Here is a 12,920-nt window from a genome sequence, read left to right on the forward strand (position 1 = left end):
GTTACACAATCTAACCAACGAATCAGCAAAACAAACAATTCAGATTCTTGGAGTTCAAGAAACCCGATTTTCAGACTCACAGACAATGGACTACAACGGTTACAAAATTTTTAAAAGTGGAACAAACAGGAAAGTCTGCAAAGGGGTGAATATGCTGGGAATGGCCTTCCAAGTAAGTGAGAACGTTCTGGATTCTGTACAAGAAATAAAAGTAATAAGTAACAGGCTTATAACAATGAGAGTCCAACACACAAACAAAAAATATACATTTATCAACGTACATGCGCCGACTAATGAACAAAATAGAAAAGACCCGGAAATAACGGACAAATTCAGGGAAGAACTCGAAACCGACACGTCCAAAATCTCGAAAAACGATGTAAAATTTTACTTGGAGACTTTAACGCCCAAATTGGCAGAGAGAGTAAATATAGAAAGACAGTCGGCAAGTACCCGCACACTATTCCACGAACAAAAACGGAACCTGCTTAATCGAACTCAGCAAAACAATTTAAAAATCATGTTTACCTCCCTCAGGAAAAACCCAAAGAAACAAAACACTTGGCGATCCCCCGCGTACCATTTGGGAGAATATCAGATTGACCACGTTGCAATAACCTACGACCTTCAAAAGGAAATACACGATGTTCAGGTACGAAAAGGAGCAAACATTGACTTGGATCACTACCTGACAAAAATCAAGATTAAATTTACTCATGGCTCTAAACATACCAAGAAACCATTAATAATCCCAAGATTTGATGTCAAGAAGATTAAAGGATCAAAATCACGGAGAAATGGGAGGAACAACCTGCAGAAAATTGAGAAGAATCTCAATTTAAAATTATTCAAACAGCCAGAGAGCAGATTTTCTTTCTAAAAAAACCTAAACATCCGTGGTGGAATCAAGAATGTAAAGCCTTAGAAAACATAAAGAAAGCGTTTAAAGACTAAAATGCAAATAAAACAGAGGAAACTCTAGAGAAATTCCTAAAAATCCGAAGGCAAACAAACAAAATTATAAGACAAACCAAAAACTTAAAAACAATAAGGCCTCAGGAGAAGATGGAATAATAACCGAACTCCTGAAGAATTTAGGACCCAATTCTCGGAAGGAAATCACAAAAATTATTCAAGACATCTAGCAAATAGAAATGATCCCGGAAGTCTGGAAAACCTCTTTAATTCACCCATTATGTAAGAAGGGCGATAGGACAGACGTAAACAATTACAGAGGAATTTCCCTTTTACAGAGTTTGTATGCATTGTCGCATACAAACTCCTATCATCCTGCCTCTTAACTAAAACACAAGAACAACAGGAACCATACCTATCAGAATATCAAGCAGACTTTAGACCTAACAGGTTATGCCCGGCAATCGTCCTGTTCTGCTGAGGGCTCAAATGCTGTACAGAGTGTATAACGGAATGCCTAAAGTTGAGGCTAGCAAATCCTTTTGGGAGATTGGCAGGAAGTCTGGAATGCTTCTCCTACGGGAAAATAGACAAGGCGCATTATACATAGCATTGATCTGTGGGTTCAGCGTGGCTTTGGGAAGGTGGGATTCTACCTCTCCCAGCTGCTAACCGCTGCTAAAATTTATGGGCGTAATCTCGGAACCTTTTAAAATTAAGACGGGAGTGAGACAAGGGAATGGAATCTCCCCCCTGCTATTTGACATCAAATTAGACAAAGTGATGAAAGAGTGGGAAGATACACTCAAACAACAAAAAAACTGGAAACCGATTTCATTGGGATTGGCGAAATTAAATTTAAGTATTCCTTACCTGGCTTTTGCAGACAATTTGGCAATCCTAGCGGAAGACGAAGAGACTGCAATAAAACAAATAGAAACACTCAAGGAATGTGCAGAAATAGTGGGACTACAAGTTTCGTTTGAAAAAACAATATTCATCTGTTCCAGAATAGAAATCCCAAATTTAAACACAAAATATGGAGTAATAAACAAAGTCCCTCACTTTAAATAGCTTGGAGAATTTATTACGCCGAACAGCTCTGAGAAACCAAGTCAATTGAACCGTCTGCAGAAGGTCAGGAAAGCTCTAGGTTTAGTGCAAAATCGCTACAACAAGAAATTCTTCTCACGCCAAACGAAAATCCGGCATTACAACACAGTTATTAAACCCACAGCATTATACACCAGTAAAACATTGACCTTAAATAGGAAAACTGAAATAGAAGAAATAAACAAACAGGAAAGGTGGATTATAAGGAAAATATTGGGACCGAGACAAACTGAAAAAGAATACAGATTACAACCGAACGAAATTGCTGAAACATACTCTAACATCGAAACTGACATAAGGAAAATACGAATGAAATTCTTCGGACTCCTTTGCAGGCTGTCGGAAAACCGACTAACCAAAAGAATAATCGCCTACTTAACAGCATTAAAAGTTGCAATCCCCTGGCTCGCAGAATCACGAAAATATTTAGAACACGCCGGAATTAATGGACAGAAACGCATACAGAAACAAAATAGATAGTTGGGAAGTCAAATCAGAAGCCCCGAAGCCTAAACAACATCTTCCGAAATGGTCTGAAGAACGGAAGAAGGTCTTTTCCGAAAGAATGAAAGAATTTTGGATGGAAAAGAAGAATGCCAAGCGAAAGAACGTCTTTTAATTAAGATTTTTGTCCAATAAATTGAATGTATGAGTGTTATATAAAGTTTATGAACTAACAGTTAATAGAAAATGTACATAATACTCATCTCACAACAAATTAAATAGTTGTTTTTCTATTCTTTGTAATCTTTTTGAGTTTATTTGAGACTGATAAAAACAAGAATATAAATATATTATAACAAAATTATAACTACATATATATCTCGGTAATTCTAAATGTTATATTAATTCTAATCTCTTTAGATGTACGGACACCTAATTTCAACATAAAAATAACCTTTTTATTTTTTGTATGCATTGTATTTGCACTGTATAAAAGTGAGTGAATATTTTCTGTCAGTGGGTTACTTTTTCATGCGCGAAGTACCCGTCATTAATGAAATGATGTTGGACATTTTGATAAAAATTGTATCCGAATTTAAGTCTCTTTTCGGAACTCCATCCTTTTTAAAACAAAACAGGGTACGGATTATTACATATTTATGTGTTTACGTATTCAGTAGTTGGAATAAAAATTTCTAACGCAGACCTCAAATAATACAATCAATTTATTTGTTTTAATTTTTTAATCTCATTTACATTCCAGACTGTTTCTGTGTTAGGAAAGTTACTGCCTTTCGTGTTAAAAGAATTCATCCTAAAACTTTTTAAATTCGATCGAGGAAGGGCCATATTTCTAGAGAGATGACCTCGTATATGGATATTTAACACTTGAATTACAATTAAATTGAACAATTAAATAATAATAATAACAATAAAACAAAGTAGTAATAGCTATGAAATTTATTTTTTTCCATTTTTCACGTTTTTATCTGTACGAGGGTAGAGAATAATTTTTTAAATTTCTATAAGACTATTTCAAACAGTCTAAAGCGATTTCATAGGAGGTTTTCATAACTACATTTTTATTAATCCTTAGGGTCAGCGTACCGACAACACTAAATTTTGAGTGAATTTTATAACTTTTGATGAATTAAATTAATCCAGGCAAAGTTATGTTATTTTCTTTCAGATAAGTAAATAAATGAATTATAATAATATTAGAAAGTTGGAAGAGTTAATTGAGTAATTAAGAAAAAAATGATTTTCAACTTCATAACGATGAAGGATTTCATATTAAACTCAGTTCAAACTCCAATAAAAGGTTTGGTCACCATTACCAGCAATTTTTTATTTAATTAAACTATCTAAAATATATGTTCAAACACACCATTTAGATTTCCACAACGGAATCATGTAATGAAATTTTCGTTGTCTCAGTTTCAAAGCATCAAAAAATGTTCTCGATTTCGTTACTTATTTTATGTTAGGTTGAAACTCGATTACAAAATTTACTTTGTAAGAGAAGAGAATGTCGGAATTGAGTATACTTTTATTATTTATTATTATGAGGTTAATCACAGTTATTGTAATCGCCCATGCATTTTTAATAATAACAAAAAAATGTTCTCTTTTAATGCATTTTCAGTCTAGATTTAGCACATGTTATTTCAGATTAGATTATGGCCATCATATCGCAGCCTACTAATTTTTACAGAGTTGCTTACCGTCAATTAACTGTAAATTACGTAATGTATATATTTTTATGAAGTTTTTGAGAAACTCAATCAGTATAGCAATGGAGTTTAATTCTTATTTAATACATCAAATTTTTAAACATATCTGCAGTGATAAAAAACTATGCAAATCGAATTATCATTGAATAATTATCAACGTAACATAAATTTTTAACCTTAAAATTCAGTCATTTACTTAATTATATTTCTAGTTTCAATTTTTAGTAACTTGATTTGTATCAGATTAATCCTGGGTCTGATTGTACAATTCCTATTTCATTTGGGAAACACATTTTTATTTATTTTCATATGAAGAAACATCTTTGTTACTACATAAGTTGTTATACTTCTTGCAATAACATATCGAAAATAATTTATTGATCGGTAATATTTCACAGAATACGGATTTCATGTACCTAAATTTTTCATAATACTTTAAACGTAGTAACCTGATTCTGGTTGTAATACAACCGGGTCAGAATTATTATTGAAGATAAGGAAAAACTCATTAAACAATTTCCCTGTGTGACATCATACAACTGAACGCTAAGATAGAATATTATCGATATAAAATAACATAAATAGAAAATTATTGTACAGAATATGGTTTATACCCGCACAGCTGGTGACATCGGACAAGAAATTTCGTGTTGTGATCAAAGAGTTCAGTAAACGGTCTATCAAATATGAAGGAAGATAGTCCTAATCCCTATAAATCGTTCCTTCACCCTCTCTATCATTCAGTGTGATCAATTTTCTGAGCCGTTATTTAAACTATTTATCGTTATTTCAGGAAAGCAAAGCTGATTTAACAGTAGTCGTTAAACTCAGTGACCATTAAATTATAATATTTGAAACCCGATTTGAAAGGAAAGAGCCAGTTTAAGAAATCAGAATTTCAAGAAATTCTTACTTCAATGTCTATATTTTCCTGTCATGTATGCTACACCTCAGCAGGAAAACCAAGGCCGTACTTGAAACAGATTGTAACATGAATATTAATAATGTTACGGGGAAAAAAATTATTTAAAATGTATCCATAAATAAAGCTGCTCTATAAATTGTTCGTTTAACAATATTTTTGGAACGAATTTTCTAGTAATTTCATTTTAAAATTAAACGTTTACGAATAGTTTTATTTTTAGTTAGCTTATATTCAGTTCATATTCATTTTAGATTACTTGCTGCTAATGCAAACCATCGTTGCAATCTAAAATATATTTTTTTCTGTTTTAATTTAATTTATTTTTTTCTAATACTTTATATGATTGATGTATGAATAAATATTCTAGACAAATTTAAAAACAATTAGCAAAATAGATCAGCCAAATTGTAAAATTTTATCTCAACGTTTTTTTTTGAAATGTATATACTTAAATATAAATAAATAAAAACATATATATTCTTAAATATCTGTGTATGTATATAGTCAAATATAATTTACTTTCTTCTGGAATCCGTTTTCAAAAACAGTGAATAAAAATTTAATTTCTATCGTACGTCATAATTAGGTGTTAAACAGCTTGCCTATATCTCTATAATTTTGAGTTGGTCTTTATAATAAAGGTGTTTTTTTTTTCATTTAATTGTTTTTATTATTTTCTTATGTTAGCTTAATGTTTAGCTTTTTGTATTATTTTCTTAACATTTGGAAAAGAAAAACATTTAATAATTTTCTTTTCTATCATTAATATTTGTAGTTATATTTTTTCGGTAAATGTTGTTTAATGTTCAACTACGAGAGTTGTATTATATATTCAACGTCGATGAAAAAAGGTAAAAATTGTGAACACTTTTATAGTAAACTTGGTAAAACAGTCTTACCCTTGATATTAGCATCGTCAAAATTCCAAAGCAGATCCCATCGAATGGGATCTGCTTTGGAATTATTGATGCGCTACATAGAAAAAGGTGATGAGTTCCTTATTTCAATTGTTATCTGCAATGAAACATGGATTTCTTCTTACACACCAGATAGAAAACGGCACTCAAGTGAATGGCGTCATCCTTAATCACCAACTAAACCGACAAAGGTCAAGTCACACCCATCTGCACGCAAACTGATGGCCACAGTCCTTTGGAATTGGTTTGGCATACTGCTAACCGATTTCATGTCACGTGGAACGACTATAAGTAAAACAGCCTACTGAAAAACTCAACGTAAGTAACGGCGCTCCATTCAAAATCGGCGACGTGGGCGGCTAAACGACGGCGTCGTCCTGCTGCACGACAGTGCAGTCCACATGTTGCGGGTCCGATTCATGATTTACTGAGAACATCTGGATGGGAAATTTAGTCTGGACTTAGAAATTTAGTTCATATAATCCGGACTTAGCTCCTTCTGATTACCATTTGTTTGTGAAATTGAAAAAATTTTTGAGTATTAATCGATTCGCGGGTGACAATGAATTAAAACATTTTGTTAATCAACGACTATATGGATTGGCGGCAGAAGAATACGAGGAGGGTATATTGAAACCGGTGTATCGCCACGATAAATGTCTTAATTCATGTGGCAATTATATAGGGATGTAGTATACCGTGTGCAATTTAAGAGAAAATTTTTTAAAGTTTTCAGAATAATTTCTTTTACAATGAAACGGTCTTTTCTTTAGAGATAACCTCTCGAATTCGTTAAAACATCCATTAAATAGACTGCAGTGACTTAATCGTAACATCAATGCTGATTAATATATCAAGGAAATTATGTCAGAATGGATAACAAATGATTACATAACACATAACAGATAACAGATAATGGATAACAGATAATGATAATGGATAACAGATGATTACAAATCATCTGTAAAAGATTATTATTTCAAACCAGCATAGAACAGAAAGAAAATAAAACGGCATTGCAGTGCAATATGTTGTAAATCTTTTATCCTTATCCTAGCTGTAGATGTGAACAATAAATAACAGGTTGATTCAATAATCACTTCGGTTGACTTGCAATTCCTTACGCTTATTCAGTGTATTAAACAGCTTCATTAAAGAAAGTTGAAAAACGTATATTGTAGAAGAACCAGTTACTAGAGGTTTTATTATAACCAGGTAATAAAATATAAAACAACTTCTGTATAAAAATTAACTACAGTAATCGAATCATTTACTTAAAACAAAAATAATACTTTTGACTTTTTTTTATTTTACAACAAATAGTTTCCAGAATCACACTCATTTTATCTTCTAATACCAAAACATTAAACATATATTCTCTCTTCCCGTAATATTTCTTAATCTGTCAGGCAAACAATCTGTATAAAAGGAATAATGACGTAAATGAAAGGTATACCACAATCTAGTTATATATATATATATATATATATATATTTACATATTAGCATCCCCCCGTCGCGGTTTCGCCCGCGCTATATGGTTTCTTGTGTATCCCGTCGCGGTTTCGCCCGCGCTATGTGGTTTCTTGTGTATCCCGTCGCAGTTAAATTTTATATTATTTTTTTAGTCAACTAACCGGAGGCAGGTGCAGCCAGTTGCTTTGCATACAATAAAAGTGGCAGTGGCTGTGTTGGTTAAGCCGCCGCAGCGTACACCATCGCACACCCCTTAAAAAATCAAAATTCAAAAAACTTCGAAAATGGTTTTTAAAGTATATATCTAAAAATTATATCCATGCCCATAAATTAAGCATACTCGTTCGTAGTGGTTTCGTCCGCTCTATATGGATACTTGCTTTATTGTCGCGGTCAGGAGATATTTAGTCGGTGATAGCTCTCATCGCTAGCTCTTCTCGTCTAACCGAGAAGGCTCTGCCCCTTTGACTCCGCTGTGTTCATTAAACTCATGCTTGTTAGAATAATAATAATGATAAATAGAAATTAAAGACGGTTTAATTTATAAAAAAATATAAGTGTATCGTAATTTCTTCAGAGCAACACTTTGATAAGAACAGGGTCAAAAATGTTGAATGATCTATGAATATGGATTTGTAAACAGTCGACCTCCATCTTAAAAATATGCTTATAACTGGATAACCATACGAAGTACGGATAAAAATGTATTTCCCTGTTCTTAGCGTTACCCAACAAACACTACTAGAAGTGACCGTACTTCCTTTCTCGTTTTGTTGTAAATTTTTTAATTACTTTTATTTTATGTTTTTTAATCAAGTAACCAGAGGCAGGTACAGCCAGTCGCGTTGCATATACAGTAACAGTGGCTGTGCTGATTGAGCCACGTATTGTACACAGTCGCATCCCTTAAATTATCGAAATTCAAAAAATCCAAAAACCGTTTTCAGATATTTATTTTAAGAGTCCTTGCAAGCTCCAATCTAGTGAATATCTCGTTTAATATAGTTGGAAATGGGGAAAATTTGCAATCATTTTCAAAACTCTTTTATCTTTCTTCCTCTTCCAGGTCAAATTTAGTAATTGGATTTTAGATATTTACATGATCCTAGTAAAGGCAGTTATTTTTATACGGATTTGAATATTAGATCGTAGATACCGGTGTTTTTTTGTGGTTGGGTTTCAATTAACCACATATCTCAGGAATGGTCGAACTGAGACTGTACAAGACTACACTTAATTTACACTCATACATTACATCCTCTGAAAGAATACCTAAGATAATTCCCGGAGGCTAAATAGGAAAAAGAAAGATATTTGCAAGAAAATTACCCACACCAAATATCAAATTTATATCTTCATTTGTTACAGAGAAATTAAAAAAAAAAAAAAAACAGCCGGGTTTCAACAAAAAAAAAAAAAAAATCAAAATCCATTTTAACCCTTTAAACACGGAATTTTAAAAATTTAGAATTTAGTACGTATGTAGATACTTGCTTGAAGATTTCACAACCCAAAAATCAAGCTGATATCTTCATTTGTTATTGAGAAATTAGAAAATAGTAAATTTCATTTTTACTTCATTTTAACCAGTTAAATTTGGAATTTTATAAAAATTGTTTCATAGTGTACTTCGTAAGAAGAACATGTATACAAATTTTCATCAATTTACCCTCAGTAGTTTTTGTTGGGCGTTGAAGAATCAGTCAGTCAGGACAAGTTGCTTTATAGGTAGGATATAATAATTGTTCGGAAAAATATTGATGATACAGGGGCAAACATATTTCCCACATTTTTGTACAATAACTTACTATGTTTATGGAGTAACAAAAGAAACCACAAGGTTTTATTTTTCTCACAAAATAAAACTCGATTTATTAAATTTAAATAAAAGTGGACTGATTAAGTACTTATTTTAGCTTCAATAGTTTTATTTTAGTTAAGTCGTAAAATTACTTAAAAAAAGGAATATTAATACTGATATATATCTGTAGCTTTTTTTATATAATGAGACAAATCTTCTATATCATTCTAATACTTGTAATAATTTTAAAAAAAATGAAATTTAATCTTTATAGTTCTGAGAAAAAAAATCTAGTAATTACATAACCAGTAAGGTTATCTTAACAACGTAAGGAAACACGCGGTTTTGTTATTATCTTTGAAAAATAAATTTGATTTTTTCTAAACACTGAACTTAAACTGATTAACTTCTATGTTTTAAAGTTAGTCAAAATTGAGTTTTGTTTTAATAGAATATTATTTCTTTTATGAATTTGTTTTATGGTTCTAAGTATAAAAGAGTGCATTTTATATGGTAATAAAACACAATAACTTGAAACACAATTCGCTTTTAAAAAAACTGACAACAACGTTGTAGGACTTTCCCGTCAAGCTTTTTTTTTCTGATGCATGGCTTACACACACACACACACACACACACACACACACACACACACACACACACACACACACACACACACACACACACACACACACACAAACACACCACTTTATTAAAAATATTTATAATTTTATTTAAATATAATTAGCGCTCCTAGCGATGACAGGGGGTACAATTGGCGCAATATACTCACTTAGCCATTAGTTTAGAGCATTGGTTTGGGGTGGGAGTGCGATTTTGAAAAAGGTGTTTTTTACAAATATTATTATTTTTAATTGTTAACAAATTTGCCTAAGAAAAATAAGGCCTTAATTAGGCGAAATCTTGAAATGCTAAGGGTGACCTTGCTCTATAGCCTCACCCCTTGATCTTTTAAGTTGAAAATTTAATAGCAGCAGTGCTCCGTATACAGAGGTAATTTGTCTAAGGTTTGTCAAAATCGGTTCAGTAGTTCTGGAGATATAAGATGTGAGTCACGGAACACACACGCGTACATACGAATATCCGGAAAATTTCCATCCAATTTTTTTGAGTTTCTTAGGTGTCAGAACGTCAAGATCTGGTGAAAACCCATTTGGCCAAATTGGACCGATTACAATATTTTCCCTTCTACAGCTGTACTACAGCCGCTAGACAGAAAAGTAAAAATATGGGTTAACAGCTTCAAAAGAATAACAGGTATTCCATGTACGGTTTACTGAGGAAAGTGATCTGTGAAGCGGTTTTATGTTGATATTTTCATCGGGTCGAATAGACAATTCCTAATCTAAGTGTTACGCCTACCGAAATGAATTCAGTCTTATAACAGAAACAATTTCTTTGATCCCCACAAGAACTGGCTATTAGAGACGAATATTTTTTTAAGATCAATTATCGATTCACTACAAGCACGAGCGTAGAAAACGGAAGAAAATCTTGTAGCATAAGAAACATATCATTCATGACCGGGATTTAAGCCCGAAACCTTTCACATGAAAAGCTGAGTTGCTGTCACTCCACTACGGAGGTCAACAACACGGTAGTTACGATGACTCAGAGGTACACCAAGGAGTGAACATCGATACGGGCTTCTTTTCAATATGTATAATAGATTTTTCTTGGTCGAATACCGAGTTACATTCAACTTTAAATGTATCGCTCGTCTTTTTGATCGACTATCTGATATTAACGATTCATTTTTATGTATATTCTTTGCTATAGAGTCATATCAAAAGAGAATATTAGTGAACATATTCATCGTCTTGGTTTTATTTTATATATTTTCAGCTTCATTCGTTTTAGGTGTCCTCCAGATTTCTATTTGATTGCAGTGCTACCAATAACTATGTAAATTGTAATTATTACATATAAGTAAAAAATCAAAAAATCTAAGAGATTGAGTTTTTAGTTTTGCATTTGCTTTTCATTCTACTCAAATACCTCAGAGTATCTTAATATAGGTCTTAAAATAAAACACTCGTTTTTATTTTTGGTCAGAATTTTCAAATTTTGCTAAATTTTGCAACTAGAATAGGCTACCTTCTTTTTTTATTTGTTAGCTAATTACACATAAGTTCGAAGCTTTTGTGTATGAATATGAAGTGAAATTTTTAAGTTAGTGAAAAATGCCATGTCTAATCAAAATTCAAACCTGGGACCCTTAGACGAAAGGCTACCTCTACACCACGGAAGTCGGTTACTTAAAACTATCTTTTATTTTCTTTTACGCACGAGTGTATTGACTTATTAGATATAAAAAAAAATCTAGTACATTCAAAGTACAATAACCTAGCCCTTCCGTTAGAATTATTGTTATTATCAATTACACTCACTCAAATTTCAACAAATTTATTACCCACTTACTTTCAAAAGAAAGATTATTTTCTTCAGTTAGAGAGAAAAGTAATGGATTGCTTAATTTTGAGTTTTAACATTTTAACTTAAATCGGCATTGTAGTTCTTTGACAGATTTTGTCACCTGGAAATATTATGTAAGCTGTGAAAATGTTTAAACCTAATGTAGCAGTTTAAAATCGAAATCATTCAACCGTGAGCTATGATGTAAGTCAGTTGCAGTTGGTTAAACACGAGATGACGCATTGGTCGACTACCGAGTGACATTCAACTTTAAATGTATCGCTCGTCTTTTTGATTGAATATCTGATATTAAGGATTCATTTTTATGAATTTTCTTTGCTATAGAGTCATATCAAAAGAGAATATTAGTGAACATATTCATTGTCTTGGTTTTATTTTATATATTTTCAGCTTCATTCGTTTTAGATGTCCTCCAGAGTTCTATTTGGTCGCAGTGCTACCGTATAGTAAGTGTGATATCGTAGGAATTTTAACTACTATTATTTAATTACTATAATTTGTATTTTCATCAGAGTTTAATATAAATTTCACTAATTTAAAATGGTACATTTTTGTTTCGTTCTTTTTATTATCACGAATCACGAATGACAATTTATAAATAGTATACACATACTGCTTTATAGATTAATTAATATTACATCCTTCTTAAAGTTTCTTTTATTAACCGATTAACAATTTTTAAAATTAATTTAAAAACACTAAATGAAAGAAAATATGTTTAATTTAATATTCATTAAAACTCTTTTACGAAAATAAAAATGGTATTCTTACTTGAATTTGAATATTTTTTCCTTTCTGAAAACACCTTGCTTTATTAAAAAAAAAAATAACAGAAAAACTCTAAGTTAGTTCAGTTTTGGCTTTTTCACACACGCTACAAATCATTCATCTCATCCTCTGAAGCATGCCTAACGGTGGACCCAGAGGTTAAACAAAAAAAAAAGAAGAAAAAAGTTACTTGCAGTATGTTACTTGCAGTTGAAAAGAAAAACAGATTAATTAATCAGAAAAAAACTGTATAAAAAAAATATAGAGCCTTAAGATTCTTTCTTATAACATCACAAATACATAACTTTTTACGGTCTACAATTAAAAAATACTTTTCTTGCCAGTTCTATAATGAAAGTTGCAAGCTGATTC

The sequence above is a fragment of the Lycorma delicatula genome, chromosome 1 (assembly GCF_047948215.1).
Source record: "Lycorma delicatula isolate Av1 chromosome 1, ASM4794821v1, whole genome shotgun sequence".
Lineage (NCBI taxonomy): Eukaryota > Metazoa > Arthropoda > Insecta > Hemiptera > Fulgoridae > Lycorma > Lycorma delicatula.